A 17775-nucleotide genomic window follows, 5' to 3' on the forward strand; every position below is an offset into this window, starting at 1 on the left:
GTTTCAGAATGAAAGAACAGAGGAAACAGAGGTCAGAGATTGCTAAAAATACATAATAAAATTTCCCAGAACTGAAAGAATGAGGAAAAGTCCCTTGAGTTTCAAACACGATCAATGAGGGATGGGGGGGGCGCATAGCACACCAAGGTAAACTGTCATGAGACAGTAGAACACCAGGGACAAAGAAGAAATAATAAGTGTTTCCAGAGAGAGGGAGAGAGAGGAGGGAACAGAGAGAGGGAAGGAGGGAAAAAGGAAGGCAGGAATGAATAATCTACGGAACAAAAGAAAAAAGAAAGATGGAAAGTCAAAGAAAATGAATCAGGGAACAAAATGACTTCTTGATAACACCACAAACTAAAAGACAGTGAAGAAGTTGCTTGAAATTTCTGAGGGAAAAATATCACTGAACAATGAATTCTGTATCTAGCCAAATTAACAATTAATGTGAGAAGAGAATTAAAAAATATTTTCAAACATATAAGTTCTCCCCCCAAAAATATATTTTTCCCAAGCATCTTTCCTAGGAAGCTACTACAGTATATGCCTCCCCACCCCCTACCCCCCATGAGAGTGTCAGTCAAGAAAGAGGAAAAGAAAGTATTCTGGGGACAGAACCAAATACTAGAAAGAGGCAAAGCACAGTTCCAGGGTGCTGGAAAAAAAAAAAATACTGCATTTGACTATATTAAGAGGAATGTTTGCATATCTATTGGAGAGTTTGGGAAAATGTCATCATGGGCAGATAGAATATTAAGCAAACAAAAATATGACGAAACTACTAATGTCAGGGAAAATAAAAATGTGTAAAAGAAATGTAATTATAAATCCACATGTGGCTTACATGTGAATAATATATACATACCCAAAATAATGCAAACACTGATTACTGCTTCACCTAAAATTCTTGTGTACTTACATTGGGAAGTTTAAGGAAAGGGAAGAGAGAGAGAGAGAGCACACAACTGTGGGTGGTATAAGAATGAGAAAAAGTGACAGGGGGGCAGGAAAGAAGAAAGAGAGAGAAAGACAGAGACAAAGATACACACATCAGGAGAGTATATAATAGCTAAATCCTTATCTTCCACAGTAGGAGGCCAACAGATTTTATCCACATTTGAAAAACATCAAAAAATAGGTATATGAGAGTATCATTTGGGAATTTGGAGTAAGTATAATTAACAGTTATGAGTTGAAGATTGTTGCCTCTGGGATTCAATGGTGGAGAGAGGTAGATGGGACATTCTTTTAAGCTCTACAGTTCTATGTGGCTTTTAAACATATGTGCATGAATTTTTATTAATTTATAAAAGCTAAATATTTTTTTAAAGTGAATGCCATGAATACTGGAGCTCTGAGGCTTCCAAGCCATGATTCCCAGGTCCCTGGAGGGTATCTGGAGTCCCCACAGGGACTGCTTCATGGAAAAAAGGGCTGAGTAGGTGGGACCACAGGTCTCACACCTGAGTTTCTGGTAAAGGAGCTATGCCATGTCATTGTTAGGCTTCAGTGAACTGTTTCCTTTGAATAAAGGATTTCATAGCAAAACAACAAGTTTGAAAAACACTGATAGCTGTTATGCTCATCTGGAGAAAAACTGCTTTCAAATTGCTGTGGTTGAGGCGTGGTCCCCAATGTGGCTATGTTGGGACATGGTGCCTCCAAGAGGTGATTAGGTCCTTAAGAGGGAGCAATGCCTTTCTCATGGGAGCAAGTTGTTTTGTTACTGCAAGTTTGTTATATAGTGAGCCTGCCTCTTCCGTTGGGTCTCTTTGTGTGTGCCAGCTTCCTCCTCTGCTCTTCCACCATGCTATGAAGCAGCATGAGGCCCTCACCAGATTCACCTGTGTATCTTGAATTTCCCGGCCTCCAGCACAAATGAATAAACCCCATCTGGTTTAGCTATCACCCGTCATTTTCTTTTTATCACATAAGACAGAATTATCCTATTTCTAACCCTGGATACATTTCAAAGCACTTGGATTAGGACCAGTTTTTCACTTGGATTTCAAATATGGATTGGACATTTCAGTCTACTTTGTCAAAGTAGCTGCTCCCCAATCTGACTGACAGTCTGACCCCCACCTATACTGTGCCAGATTCTGTTCCCTACCCTCTCCTCTCTCGTTCTCACATTTCCTTTAAGATTGTTCTTTTTCTTGGGTATTTCCATCCATTTCTTTTTTCTTTTTTTTAATGTAGATCATTTATTTTATTTTAATGTAAATCATTTATTAACTTTTACATTTATTTCATACTGATTAACTTTTTTAAAACTTTTAGAATATTATGGGGGTACACATGTTTTGGTTACATAATTTGCTTTTGTAGTTTGAGTCAGAGTTATAAGTGTGCCCTTCACCCAGGTAGTCTGCATTGTACCCACTGGGTTTGAGTTTACCCATCCTCTCCTCTCCCCTCCCACCTGCTTGATTTCCATTGAGTTTTACTTCCATATGTGCACCTAAGTGTTGATCGATTAGTTCCAATTTAGTATTGAGTACATGTGGTGTTTGTTTCCATTCTAGCCGTACTTCACTTAGGAGGATGGTCTCCAGTTCCACCCAGGTTGTTATAAAAGATACTAGATCACCAGTTTTTTTTAATGGCTGAGTAGTACCAGATGAGAAGAAATCAGTGAAAGAATTCTCTCCCTTTCTTAAGCCTTGTCTACGTCTTTTTCTGCATTAAAGAGCATCTCCTTCCCCTCTGCTCCCCTCCCCAAACTATCCTGCAACAGAGACCCAGAGAAGAGAAATAGAGTTGCCTCTTCAAGGACAAGGAGGAGAGTAAGGAATTGAGAAAAGGCTATAATTACTCTTACATGAATATCTTTAAGGTGTGTGCATGTGTGTTTGTGTAAATTATCAAGGTCAAATACTCTCATTACAGAAAATCTACGAAAAATGGAATAAGATTTTTTAAAAAGAGCCCACACATCATTTTGGTAGGATTTCTTCTAGCCTTTATCTTTCTCTCTGGTGCCGACAGATGTTCTAATATAGTTGAAGTCATGGTACACATGCACTCATATGCTGATTTTTAACCTAATCATTAGCCTGTTTCATTCTGGTGTCATCAAAACTATTATTTTCCCCATTATTCTCTACTAAACAAACCGACTATAATTGGTATATTTGTACATATGGTTCTTTCCATGATTAAAGTTATTTCTATACAATAGGCATACAAAATGGGTGTTCATTTCATCCAATTTTTAAGTTGATTACATTTAATAGTATTACATATAGCATGCTGCTGTGGTTTTCCTTTTCATTTTTAAATGTACTTAAGATATATAACATAATGTATTGATATATTAAAACTTATTTTGATATACACAGTAAAATGATTACTACAGTTAAATAAATTAATATGGCATCATCTCAAATAGTTACCTTCATGTGTGTGTGTTTGTGTGTGTGTATGGTAAGAGTGCCTAAAATCTATTCTCTTGGCAAATTACCAGTATACAGTACAATATTAACCATAGTCCTCATGCTGTACACTTAATCTCCAGACTTATTCATACTGCATAATTGTGACTTTTGTACCTTTTGACCTACATCTTCCCATTCTCACCCTGATAACAACTGTTTACTCTATTTCTGTGTATTTGATTTTTTTTTTAGATTCCACATAAAATGAGATCATACAGTATTTTTCTTTCTTCATCGGGCTTATTTCACTTAGTATAATGTCGTCTGGATTTATCCATTTTGTCAAAAATGGCAGGATCTTCTTTTTCAAGGCTGAACAATATTCCACTGTGTGTGTGTGTGTGTGTGTGTGTGTGTATGTGTGTGACAATTTCTTTATTCATCCTTTTGTCAATGAACACTTCAGTTGTTTCCACATATTTGCTATTGTGAATAATGGTGCAGTGAATATTGGAGTGCAGATATCTTTAGGAGGTGGTGATTTCATTTCCTTTGGATATATATCCAGCAGAGGGATTGCTGGATATATTTTTAAGTTGATTGGCATTTAATAGGATTACACATGCTGCTGTTTTGAATTTCTTCTATATATATTGTTAAAGCCCCTGTTTTCCAATGTTTTTTATATATAGTTTTTGTACTTTTTCTTGCACAGTGTCTATTTTTAAATTACTTTTCAAACAATTACTACTTGGATCTATTAATCTTTTCAGTTTTAACAAAACCACGATTCCCCCCAAAAATGTATTTTTGCATAAACAGTATTTGCATTTAAAAACAAACGATATACAAGACTAAAACAAAAATCTGCTGTAAAACTATCACCCTGAAAATAACACCCGTGCTAGTCTCTTAAGGACAACAAGAAGGGGAAAAAAATGGCAAAGATCATTTGCTTTTCAGTGACCAGTTTCTTCATACACATGATGCCTCACAGATCGGCTAAGACTGTGTTTGAACACTTTGTTCACCCCTGTAAGGAGACTGCTACCAGCATTTGCCATCCACAGAACTGTGCTAATATAGCCTATTTCTGGAGAACGAAGCAGAGATTAACTGCTTGTTCATGATAAATCAGGGGTATCCAATTTGCCTGTTACATGCCCAGTTTTCTTTGGAAACAAGCCCTGGAAGCTATTTTTCTGATCAAATCCTAACTCTCATGTTAGTGCTTATGAAAAAGGAAAACAACATTTACTCATGATAACGACTGAGTTCTAGCCATTATAAATCTTATCAATTGCCTTGTGAAGGTTAGGGAGAAAAAAGAAAAAAAAATTTTTACTCACTTAATCTTGTGTCTGGACTAATGCTCCTGTTACTCTGTGAAGTGTTCTGAAATTTGTAAGATTGGCGCAGATGAGAATGTAAGTGGAGATAAAGTTGGGAACCTAAGGAGACATCTGATTGATGAATGTTGCACTGTAAGGAATGGCCAGTAACAATTCAAAAAGAAAATTGTTACAGTTACTGGGAAATATTAGAGAACTTAACATTTCCTTTTCTCTTTATTTTTCTTACAAGCCAGCAAGATCAGCAGAAGTGATCTTAACAAATATTTGTCGTGTAAGTATTGAGAGTCAATCACACATGTACATACACACACACGGTGTATAATGGTATTTTTAGTTTCAGTAAAGGTGCTTGGTACATAATGTACATTCCATATAACCTTTCGGTTAATTGTTTGAAGAGAGGTATATTTTTCCCAAGGCAAATGCTAAGACAAGGGCCAAGAAATAATAATTTTCCATAGGTTAAAATACACACTTGTACGCAAGCAGTTCTTCACTTTTAACCAACATTTCTTGAGTGTCAGTTACATGCTGGTGCTCACTGAGAGATACAACAGATGTGAGCAGTGTTGCTGATGGGGAACCAGGCGGCCTGCCACCAACTCCCTCCCCTCTTCTTAATTCACTTATGTTTTGACACTATCTATTAGCCTTGTAGAGGAGTGTTTTTGACAGAGAGAAACAAAAACACCGGGACAGAGATGTGTGCTTTCTGGACTATGGGGTTATTTCTTTCCATTTATTTATGAAGTCATTTGAATGCCTTTATCTATTAGCATTGCAGATAGCTTGCAGGTTCCCCGAGATAAACAACATTGGGGATAAGAGTAAGGAAAGTTTCTTCCTCCCCTTTTCCCTTCTTTTAATCTTGATTAAAAAGACATCTAGTAATGCCATCAGATTAAAAGCTAGTATGCCACCAATCTATATGGGGCATCAAAATATAACCAAAATAAATTAGTAATGTGATGTCAGTTAATCAAGTTTTTACTCATGGTTCCTTATTATGATCTTGTTCTAGATGTGGCAAAAGACAACCTAAAACAGAAAATTTCAAACAAATAATAAGCAAAACTAGAAAACTTTCTTTCTGGAGTCAAACTTCTATAGTAGAATATTTTTGAGAGGTCCATATAAGTTCCAAGGAGCAGCTGCAGCCACACGGCTACCCTGAGCCCAGCCAGCTGACAGTTGCCCAGAGTTGGCAGCCACAGCCAGATGAACTTTGGAAACCCCAGACTGCTTGGGGTTGAAATATGCTCATTTACCAAAATTACAAATCCTTTATCAGGCCTTTGAAGAAGTTGTCTGATCCCTAGAATTGCATGTTTTGACCATAAAGAGGTAAATTATTTTTCAGAAACAGGAGACTTTTTGGCCCCAGTAACCACTAACCAAATGCTAAATACAAGTAAATTAGTGGTGACTTAAAGGGACCCCCATTACTAATCTTTGTCAGGCTCTATTTCATAAAATGTATCTTTTTCCTAGTTTCCATTCACTTAGTTTCTCCTTGTTCAAACACACATACATACATACACACACACACACACACACATTTTCTTTCCTAGTCCTCACTAAAGTTTTGCAAGACAGTCCTGAAAAAGAAGGTTTAATAGGGTGGTAGAAGTGTTTTTTGCACTCTGCTACTGTTTGGAATATAAAATACAGGTCAATTGAAATCAGTTTTCCCACAATTCCTACAAGCAAGTTTTTCTCTCACAGAAAATCCACAGATTCAACAGAATACTGTCAAGCAGTGGCTATTTCTTCCTCTAATGAGTCCCAGCTCATTCACAAAGGCTCATTCAACTTCTAACACAAAATTTGCCATTTCACTTTTTTGCTGAAGCCATAGCCATTCTGGGTAAAATTATATGTGGCTATTAAAACAAATATGCTGTCCTACAACGAAACTATTTTAATGCCTCAAAATATTTGCTCGATTCTGCTCAGAGTTAAGAAAAAAAATCCGGGAACTTTACTTGTTTGTATTATGTGTACCTGGGAAGTTATTCATGCTGAGTAACAGTACAGAACTTGAGCTGCCTTGCTTTCTGCTTCCAGGAATGCCAATCAGAGAACATTCTTTTTCAGGCAGCCAAGTTTGGAAGTCAGTTGGTTTCTGGCAGTGAGCAGGGGGAGGGGATGGCAGGGGAAGCACAGTGAGTCCAGGGCTGATGTTCAGCTTCCAAGTGTTTCCGTAATAGCCATCAATGAAAACATCTCCTTTTACCCACGCAGAGACAGGTAAAGAGACAGCTGAGTAAATCAGCGTTAGATGTAGCAGCGGAAGTTCAGTCCCAGGGAGGGGGTGGAGGGAGGGCGCCTGAGAGCCTGCCATTGGTGAGCTTACCAAAGGCATCTGCCAGTGGGACTTCAATGGAATGTGAAACCAAATCATTTTCAAGTTAAAGATAGACACAGTATACACCAGGATCTAGAAGCTGGATTTTAAACACATCTCTCTCCCTAGAATTTCAGGGAGTTCTGTTATGATCCGTTGTAACTAACAATTTGCTTCAAGTTTGTTCTTTAAGTGAACATGCTAAGAATTCATATATGTTCTGGATGTGCGGGGATTAAAAGGATTTAAGAGATCATGGTGTGCATATTCTAGGGTAAGTGAAAGGATTGGTTTTAGGGTGCATTGCTTCTCTGGGAAGGTTAATGTCGAATTTTCCTTTTTTGTTTGTGTGAATGAAAAGGTGATAATGAAGATATTTCAGTGTTGCAACTTGCTTACTTTTCCTGAGATAGTGGCATTTTATATTTTGTGCAGTGGCAAGAAATAGAATATTTTAGCCTATTTTTGAAATTTATTTTGCAGACCTGTAACTTCAGTTTTACCTTTACCCTTACTTGCTTTTTCGTCTATTAGCTCTTTGCTTAAGTGCCCAGAGTTTATTGAGTTACAATATCAGTAGATCTGTGTCACAACAGACTGAATGTTACTGTGTCATTATGCCATGGGATAAAACTGTATTATTGTGTGACAGAGTTCAGGTTCCCTTGCATGGCACTAAGTCACTTCCTAATTTAAAAAAATAAAAAAAGGGAAAAAAAAAGGGAGGGGAAACCTGGTCTAAGGTGGTCTAAAAGAGCATAAGGAGCCTTTTGAAGGTATTCTACTTTTTAAAAAGCAACTGAGAAAAAACAGACAATTTCTATAGGAGAGAACAATTTATTAATAGAAGTTATTTTTTGGTGTTACCTCATTAATTCCAAGCAGGTTCCTGTCCTCCTAAAAAGCTGATATTTGCTAAGTGAATGGAGACATTATGATTATACAGAGCTTGAGAGAAGAGGAGGGAGAGGAAGGGTTGTCTAATTTGCTATTGCCACACTGTTTTAAGGACTTAAAAACTTTTTTCCTTGAAAAGGAAGAATGACAAACTTTAGTTCTCAAGTTTTGCCCTTGTATAGATTTTGTTTCTTGTTTTGCCTAATAACCTCTCCCTCTGCTCTTAGAGACAGCTTTTCCAAACTTGCACAGCATTCCTTCTGAATAAATACTGTCCATAATAGTCACAGAGTACATGGTGTGAATTGGAAATTCTACTTTATATGGGGAAAATAAATCTGCTGACTCTCTTATTACAGAGTGTGGAGCTGAGCAATTGTTAAATGTAACTGGCCAGTTTTTGTTCTGTCAGATAGACAGATTCTATTGTACTAAATTGACTAAACTAGGTATAAACAAGGAAGGGCTTAATATGAATCTTTCACTCAACTTTGATAAGAATTAAGTAATATACTGTGTTACTCTTCTAAAATGGAAAAGGGGTATTTCATTGATAGGGTCACTTGATGTTACAACTACTAAATGATCTAGGGAGGCCAAACAAAATGTGCAGCTGGCAGAGCTTAGTTTGAATGTTCCCTCCCTCCATTCTCTGCCCTGTTTCCCACCCCTCCCCCAAGTCCTTCTCTTCCCTGGAGACCCCTGATGAATGTCATTGCTCACTGCTCTCCTTTGCTTGGCAGTGAGGACCTATCCTCAAGGAAGAATCTGATTCTAGAGACTTTTAAAGTAAATTACATTAGAAGTATTTGCTAAGTACAGCAGAAATATTTGCCTTTCGATATATAATCTTCAAACAGTTTGAGACTTTGTTAAATCATAGTTAACCTTTGGTAATAATTATAATTAACCCTTAGGTTATAAAATCTGCAGCTAATTTTCATTTCCTTATGAGTGGATGGTACCTTTGTAAATTTTCTCCTGGTCACATGGGACGTCTGGTGACATTGTGCTATCCAGCTGTGTCCTCAAGGGTCAACAATAGGAATGAACCTGGCAGAAAGCTGCTTTTTATTTTTTTAACGGAAATATACATTTTTATTTATTTTTATTTTTTTATTTCAGGATATTATGAGGATACAAACGTTTTGGTTACATTTTATGTCTTTGCCTCACCCAAGTGAGGTTTAAAGGCTTGCCCTTCCCCTCTACAATGCACACTGTGTCCATTAGTTGTGAGTTTGCCCCCTCCACACCCCCAATCCCTGAAGAATATTACTACTATGTGAGCACCATAGTGTTGACCAGCTAGTGCCAATTTGACGGCGAGAACATGTGGAGGCTATTCCTCCAATCTTGTGATACCTCACTGCGGATAATGGGCTCAAGCTCAATCCAGGAAAATATAAGAGGTGCTAGATCACTGTCATTTCTTATAATTGAGTCATATTCCACTTTATACATATACCAAATTTTAATAATCCACTCTTGAATTGACAGGCACTTGGGTTGTTTCTACATCCTTGCAATAGTGAATTGTGCTGCCATAATCATTCAGGTACAGATGTCTTTATTGTAGAATGTCTTTTGCTCTTTTGGGTAGATACCTAATAGTGCTATTGCTGGATGGAATGGTATTTCTATTTTTAACTCTTTGAAGTATCTGTAAATTCTTTTCCACAGAAGTTGCACCAATTTGCAGTCTCACCAGCAGTGTAAGAGTGTTTCCGTCTCTCCACATCCTCGCCAGCATTTGTTGTTTTGGGATTTTTTTGATAGAGGCCAATCTCACTGGGGTTAGGTGATATCTCATTGTGGTTTTGATTTGCATTTTTCTAATGATTCGAGACGTTGAGCATTTTTTTATATGTTTGCTGGCATTATTCTGTCTTCTTTTGAAAAGTTTCTGTTTATTTCCTTTGCCCATTTATTGATGGGGTTGTTTGATTTTTTTCTTGTTGATTTTTTTAAAATTCTAGATAGATTCTTGTTTATCAGACCTTTACAGGTGTGTAGAAAGCAAATATTTTCTCCCATTCTGTAGGCTGTCTCTTCCCTCTAATGATAGTTTCCTTGACTGTGCAAAAGCTTTTTAATTTGATCAGATCCCATTTATTTATTTTTCTTGCTGCGGTGATTGCTTTGGGGGTCCTCCTCAAAATTGCTTTGCCTAGGCTGATGTCTGAAAGCATCTTCCCAACATCTTCTTCTAGAATTGGAGGGGCAGAGTAATGAGTGTAATCACAGGTGCTTTTAAGAAGTTTGTGAATGCATACACCTGGGTGCTCACCACGCACAGGTACACACACAAACGTGTAGGCATTCCATTGACTTTAATACATTTCTGACCAAACTATAAACATAAATTAAAATTTTATTAGACTTATCATTGTGGATTTTTTCTTTTCAGTGTGTCAAAAGAAAAACAAACAAAAAATACAAAGTTAAATTTTAAAATGTAAACATTTTAAACTATGTGGCCAAATAGTGTTGACAGGAAAACAGGCAAATATTTCTCTGCTACCATTCACTTTTATAGTTTCTAGTTTTCTGAGAAAATTGTCAAGCTTGGCTTTTATTTCTTTGAACATAGTAAGAGCCATTTCATAATATATTTCTGATAATTATAACATCTCAAGTGCTGGATGTGTTTCTATTATTACTGTTCCTGCCAATTCTCACTCATGGTGTCTTATTTTCTTGGTTGCTTGGATATCTTTGACTATATGCTGGAAATGTATTTTTAAAATTACATTATAATTTGTGTTGAGACTTAAATGATGATAATGTTTTCCTCCAGAGAAGACTTTGATTTGCTTCTGCCAGGCACCTGGGGATGATATCAGACCAGAATCACCTTAGACAAATCACAACACCTAAGGTTCTCCGGATCACCTCTGTGACAAGTAGCAAGGCTGCAAATCTATGTGAGGAATGGTAGTTTCACTCCTACCCTGAAGGAAAGTGTGGCCTGTCAAGATCCCAACTTAAAGTTGGGTTAATTAATTAAAGCCCCACCTGAGGGCCAAGGACTGTTGACTTTTCCATGAAGCACATAAGGCTGCCTGGTTTCTCACATCTTTTTTCCTGTTAGTCACATGCCCAAGGGCAAAAGCTTTTAAAAATGAGCTTACCTCTCTGACTCCTGATATTCTCCTAAATTATCATGTGCTAAATCCTCACTATCCTATTAGCTCTTTGCTGTTTTTATGTTTCAAATATCTTTACTTACCTCACTGGGTATGTCAGTCCAAATTATCTCATTGCTGTTACCAGAAATGGAAATTCAGTCTACTGCTTTTATAGTATTTTTTTTTACACTCTTCGTTCTAGAGAAAATATCAGGTAGTCTGCTGATATCATTAATGATTTCAGGTAGTTTTTTGATTTTGTAATTGTGACCTTATTTGTTTAGACTTTCTGGAGAAAAATGCATATATGTGTTGCTTTAAAGATCCGTGTTTTCTGACTTTATTTGAGCTGTCAGCAATACTTAACAGTTCTTTTATCTGGCCCTAGCTGGTCCCTCTCCTTGGTAATTAATCTCTTTAATCTCTAATCCACCCCACTACCATCCATTGCTTTCAGCTGTTGACTTTGACTCTTTCTACTTTCTCTGGGCCAATATCCAGTATCACCACATTTTTTTAGAATATCTGTAAATAAATCCCTTCCTTTTCATTCCCTTTCTCATTGCTCCACTTCAGGTCTCCATCATCTCACTTGGGTATTATGTGGTCTCGCAGTTGTTCTCCTGTCTCTAGGTTCCATCCACACCCTTCCCTCTAACCCCCATATATATCTTCCATATTGGGACTAACACACTTATATTCTAAACATTATAGACATCAATGCATTGCTACCCTACATAAAAATCTTTGGTGGCTCATTATACTCTTCAAAAATAAAGCTTAGTATCCTTAGTATATGCTACTAGGTCCATCAGTCCATCACAAAGCTTCAGCCCATTTCTCAAACATAGTTACCACTGCTTCACTGGTTATCATCAACACTTTAATCACACACAATTCACACAACTGTTGCCTGAAGGACATGCCATATACTATCCTACTCTGTGCTAGTCCACCTACCAATTTTTTTTTCTTGAAATGTCTATTACTCCTCTCCTTTGTGGGAAAACCCTATTTCTCCTTCAAGGTTGACGTCTTAAGTCACCTTCCCTGTTCTTTCTTTAATTGCATAGCTCACCCACTATTCTGGGAGCCCCTAATGGCATGTCTTGTGTCTTACTCACTTTGTGTTCTCAGTAACCGATACATAGAAACCGCTCAATACATGTTTAAGGAATGAACAAGTGACTATTTTGAGGAAATTTTTTCTCTGTAATTCCTTTTTTGACTTTATTTTTTTTCATTATAAACATCGTTATTCTTTTGACTGTAGACTCTTTGTCTAGCATAGTGATCATTAATGATCCTATATGTCAAGTAGAGTCAGTGAGATAAAACATGTTTGTTTGGTGGTGGTGGTTGTTTTGAGGAATGGGGGTTCTCTATTTCCTTTTTTGTCAAATGTGATGTATAACTTGATTGTGATGACAAGAAAGACAGTGGAAATTTAAGTATGGTGAATTAGGTGTGTATAATCAGAGAGATTCATATTCAAAAGAGTCATAGAGTGGGAAAAGTGACATGGTTCAACAAATCTAGTCCAGAATGTTGGAGAGCACATTAGGAAAAAGTCAATGAAGCACAACTAAATTAACATTATCTCATTGCACACAACCTAAATTTCAACCATTAAGAAACACTGAGTGGTTTTTAGATCACAATGTGGTCCTGAAAAGAAAGCAGTTGATTACTTATGTAATATGACATTGTAATCTTAAAGCTGGTTTGGAAACTTTTCTTAAAATGTTTAAAGCCTTGAAGTGCAACTTTAATATCATTTTGCCAACAGCATATACTAAGCAAAGAAAAACTGCATTTGTTTGTTAAAAATTGGATATAGTTGATGGGAACCAGAGGAAGAAGAAATATAGCTTATTAATTCCAAAGATGTTTCATTAATTTCATATTCTTTGGACCACTTAAAAATTGTTCACACATTTATTGTGAGTCTTTGCTATGCCAACTCCTGAGATTTAGAAAAATAAGAAACTTGGCTTATATTATTTGTCGTACAGGACTATCCAACCTCCACAAAGAGAAAAGCCCTACTGTGGGTGGGGCCAAAATTTATCTTCAAAAAACATCTTTGAAGTCAATGAAATGTTCAAAGTCAGTGTTTAAATGAGAACCGAGAATTCTCCATCACAAAATATGAAAATATAATGTTGGCCTTTTCTTTTTTGCCTTATCTGTAAAAGAAATTTAGATTAGCTGTTGAATACTGGCTAATTTTAAATCCTAACTTCCAAGTAGCTGAGCCCATTTGTTTCATTAATTCAACAATTTGAGCTCCTACCTTGTGCTTTAATTGTGTAGGCAATGAAATTATTTATTCACCCTCCTCACTGGACGCTGACCTGGGAGGATATCACGTTAACAATGGATTTAATTAACAAACTTCTTTATATATTCTTTTATTTATATTTTTAATTTATTTGTGCTAATCTCCACACATTTAAAAAGTCATTTTGCCTTTCTCAACAATCAATATTTTCCTCTCAGAAAACCAAGTTTTAGGGTAATCTTGATATAACTTTAACTCTTAAAATATCTCACATTTAGGAGATACTTTTATTACAGAATAGCTTAAAGAGACCTGAATAAATTCTTTTAAAAAAAAGAGTTCAGCAGAATGTGTATTTTTATCATAATGCATTGCATCTTAATATAAAATAGAAGTACATTTATTTGCATAAATAAAGCTAGACTTTGCATTTTTGCAAAATAAACATCCATCGTGTAAGGATGACTCATAGACATCCTGAATCATGAAAGCTTTGTAAACCTTTATGTCTTTTAAAGAGAGCAACAGAGTTATTTTTATTTTTTTTAAGTCCCCTTTACTTTTTGTGCCTATTCCTATATAACGTGATAGTTCACAGATTTTCAGCTGCTGAAACAATGAATTCACTGAATTAATCAGAGTTCAGAAATACAAATGCCTTAATTAGTTTTATCAAAATATATAGATTAATTTTGAATGAATTTTATCTTCTAATGCATATGAACTTCCCAGTCTTTGATTGTTCATTACTACACATTTGTAGAAACATGTTAACTCACCAAAAGATGTTGTTTTTTAACAGCTCAGATAAATGTAACAATTCTCTTCCAATGTTTCAAATTATTTTGTAGGTAAGAGATATGTATTATTTTATTTTATATATGCTAAAACTAAGATATAGATGCATGAAGTGTTCCAGATATACTATGTGTGATTTCCTGAGGTAACAAACAACTCTCAAGTTTCCTTCTCACTCCTGCAATCCAGCCACTGTAGGTGGCTGAGGGTCCTTCTCCACATTGCTGCTTTAACCTGGAAATAGCCCATTTTCCTTACGCTCACATTTCCCTGGCCAAAGCATGCCATGTGGCCATACCTAACTTCAGCTGGGTGGGAAGTACAATTCTATCATGTGCCTGGAAAGAGAAAAGACTGGAATATTTATGAAGGGCTCTAAGGAATTTCCATACTAAGTGATGATAGGCAGCCCCAAGCCCCCCATAGTAACACAGATCTAGACTTAGAAGCTTACAGACATACCTGTGAACAGGCCCATACTTGGTAAGATGTAGCCTACCTACAGTCTGATGCTAACGTCTTTTGCCAGTTTAGATCCTTTGCCTCTCATCCACAGTGAGACTTTTTGACTCCTTAGATCTTTGCCAATTCCAGAGCGTCTGTGACCTTTCTGTCACAGCTTCTCCACCACTATGGAATTCTAGGATTTTTACTTGTCCTCACACTTACTACTCAGCAGGAGGCCTGCCCATAAACAGTTTGGGGAGGTGAAAGGAACCTCCTTCAAGGCAATTCCTACAGAATGCAGGGAGCAAATGGGAAATGTTAACACTCCCCCATCTCTAAGAATGGCTCCTGTATAGTATAGAAATGCAGAAAAAGGGAATTGACAGCAATTGTAATTCCCAGCCCCCACTTTTCCCGGTAGGTAAAGTAGAAGGATGAGGCTTAGGAAGAATGGCACCGAGGAATGGTGGTTTATATTATATATTAGAAATGCATCGTCTTGAGCAGCATTTACATTGCTGATATTCTACCTCTTGCTTAGCATTTAGTTTGAAGCAAGAACAGGATAAAACTCGGGAATTCAAAGATTAATGACACACTTAAAAGCTGAAAAATTTTAAGCCAGTATTTTATGGTCCTTTGGATTTTAATTTAAATCAGCAAATCCAATTTGTGTTCTTGGGAGCAATAACTCTAGGAACTGGTATGCGGGGAGTGGGATGGGCCATGAATCTTGAATCAGCACTGTTCAGCACTGCAGGGCTGCTGCTTTGCAAATCTTTGAGTAGCCACACAGTAGTACTCTATTTTTTGTTTGCCGAATTATGAAGTCAATTATATCCACCTTCTGAAACTGCTTAGCACCTAAAACATTTGGAATGCTGAAAAATTTAGGAAATTTAGGTGAATATTGGCATTAAGGACTAAGTATTTTAGGAGATTTAGGTGAATATTAGTATTAAGGATTCATAAAAGTTCAATACTAAAGAAACATGTTTGCCTTTTTTTTTTTTTTTTTTGAGACAGAGTCTCGCTCTGTTGCCCGGGCTAGAGTGAGTGCCGTGGCGTCAGCCTAGCTCACAGCAACCTCAGACTCCTGGGCTTAAGCGATCCTACGGCCTCAACCTCCCAAGTAGCTGGGACTACAGGCATGCACCACCATGCCCGGCTAATTTTTTTCTATATATATTTTTAGTTGGCCAGATAATTTCTATTTTTTAGTAGAGACGGGGTCTTGCTCTTGCTCAGGCTGGTCTCGAACTCCTGACCTCGAGCGATCCACCCACCTCGGCCTCCCAAAGTGCTAGGATTACAGGCGTGAGCCACCGCGCCCGCCTGACTTTTTTTTTTAATAGAGAAACAAATGATATATATTTGGAGGAACAGAAAGGACCCCCATGACAGTTCAGGCAATTTCTTCTGCTTTGTATCATAAACTCTTTGCATAAGATCATCAGTCAGCCCATCAGTAAGTACAGTTGATCCTTTGAACAACGCAGGTATGAACTGTGAAGGTACACTTACACATCGATTTTTTTCAGTAAATATATTGGAAAATATTTTGGAGATTTGGAATAATTTGAAAAAACTGTCAGACGAACCACATATCCTAGAAATAGCGAGAAAATAGACTAATAGACTAGCAAGAACAAAATGTCCACTCTTCTCTTTAGAATACATGTCATAGTCATTAAGTGTTATGACCACTTAAAATGAATCAATTGTTCTGTGAATTTTTATACTATCAGCAACTCCATTCAAAGAAAATTCTAAATATGAGGTTCACCAGTAGATATTAGGGTGGCTTAGGTGTGACAGGGTGTGGGTGTCTCTTTGTCACTTTGTCCACACTGATAAGATTATTTTGCTTTTCATTCATTAGCAATTTAAGTTCCTCTCCCCTCATTTTAAAATAAGAGATAAATCAATACTTTAAAAAATTATTTGGGAAACATACTTACATTCTGCACCATAGAAAGAGAATTCATTCAATCAAAATTTTGGGTAGCATAAATTCCTACCACACATTTTTTCCTCTGATTAATTTTTGTTTATATAATAAGATTCAGAAGCTATAATGATGTCAGTAATGCCTCTACAGTTTTATTGCAAGAGGATCTGAAGATTTTTGTTCAGCCCTGTAGCACTGCTCCTTTGTAACGTTTTGAATACCCACACAGCAGTAATCTATTTCTTGTTTGCCAAATTATGAAGTCAATTATATCCACATTCTGAAACTGCCTAGCACCTAAAACATTTGGAATGCTGAAAAATATCCTTGTAGCCATTTGCCAGAGCATAAATCTAAGTTACTTAGATTTACAGTATTACAATTTCTCCTTTAAAATGACATGAGGGAAGTGTTTAACTTAATGAGGCAGAAGATCCTGGTGTGCAAGTTACATTATATTTTCCATTGCACAAGGGTAAATTATTGCTTTGGTTTCCTATATGGTACCCCAGTGGCCTCAAAGACACAATGTAGCATCCAGAAATTCCCACTTTTGTCTTAGGCCATAACTTATTCTCAGATGGTATGCTTCCTGAGAATTAGCCATAACATTTCTTATAATAGGCTGAATTTCTTGAAGGTCATTTGTATATACTAACTGAACTTGAATTTTTTTTAACTTAGGAACATTGAAGTGGTAAGTCTGCATACATTACTATAAAAAAGGAAAACTAATGGACACTTTCTTTGTCTAAAGCATTTAGAAAACAAGCAAAAAATTCTGGGTAAAAAATTAAATTATAGGGCATAGAATTGTTTCCTGGCATTTTTCCACTGTTGTTGCAAACTTTTTAAAATAAATAAGCACAGGTCTTTTGGGAATGGTCTTTGCATATTTAGAACTATAATAATTAAATATATGGCTCTATATTTAATTACATGTAATTATATTTTTATATATTTATAAATTATATGTAATTGTATTTATAAATAAGAATCTTAATCTATTTTGAATATCAAATGTATTAACTGAAATGACCAAATGTGTGTGTATTTTTTAAACAAGCTTTACTTTCTAGTAAGATAATATAAGAATTTAAGTAAAACGGAACAAAGACCCCTCACCGAGCAGTGTTGCAACATTTGGATATATTTTAGAGCTTGACAATTTTCAAGGCAGAAACA

General features: G+C 36.4%; 1 protein-coding gene across 20 annotated transcripts in view; it reads left to right on the forward strand.

Moving 5' to 3' along the window:
- Positions 1 to 17775, forward strand: part of DTNA (dystrobrevin alpha) — a 339927-nt gene that overhangs the window by 81406 nt on the left and 240746 nt on the right. For 4 of the 20 annotated variants that reach the window (XM_045527841.1, XM_045527854.1, XM_045527863.1 and 1 more), the window contains exon 1: positions 7138 to 7356. The exons of 12 other annotated variants lie outside the window; for them this stretch is intronic. The gene's annotated coding sequence lies outside the window, so the exon portion shown is untranslated. Of the gene's footprint in view, positions 1 to 4964; positions 5007 to 6942; positions 6986 to 7137; positions 7357 to 17775 lie in introns of those variants that run through there. 4 more of the 20 variants (XM_045527846.1, XM_045527845.1, XM_045527844.1 and 1 more) reach the window with 3 other exon arrangements.

This window comes from Lemur catta, chromosome 16 (assembly GCF_020740605.2).
Source record: "Lemur catta isolate mLemCat1 chromosome 16, mLemCat1.pri, whole genome shotgun sequence".
NCBI lineage: Eukaryota > Metazoa > Chordata > Mammalia > Primates > Lemuridae > Lemur > Lemur catta.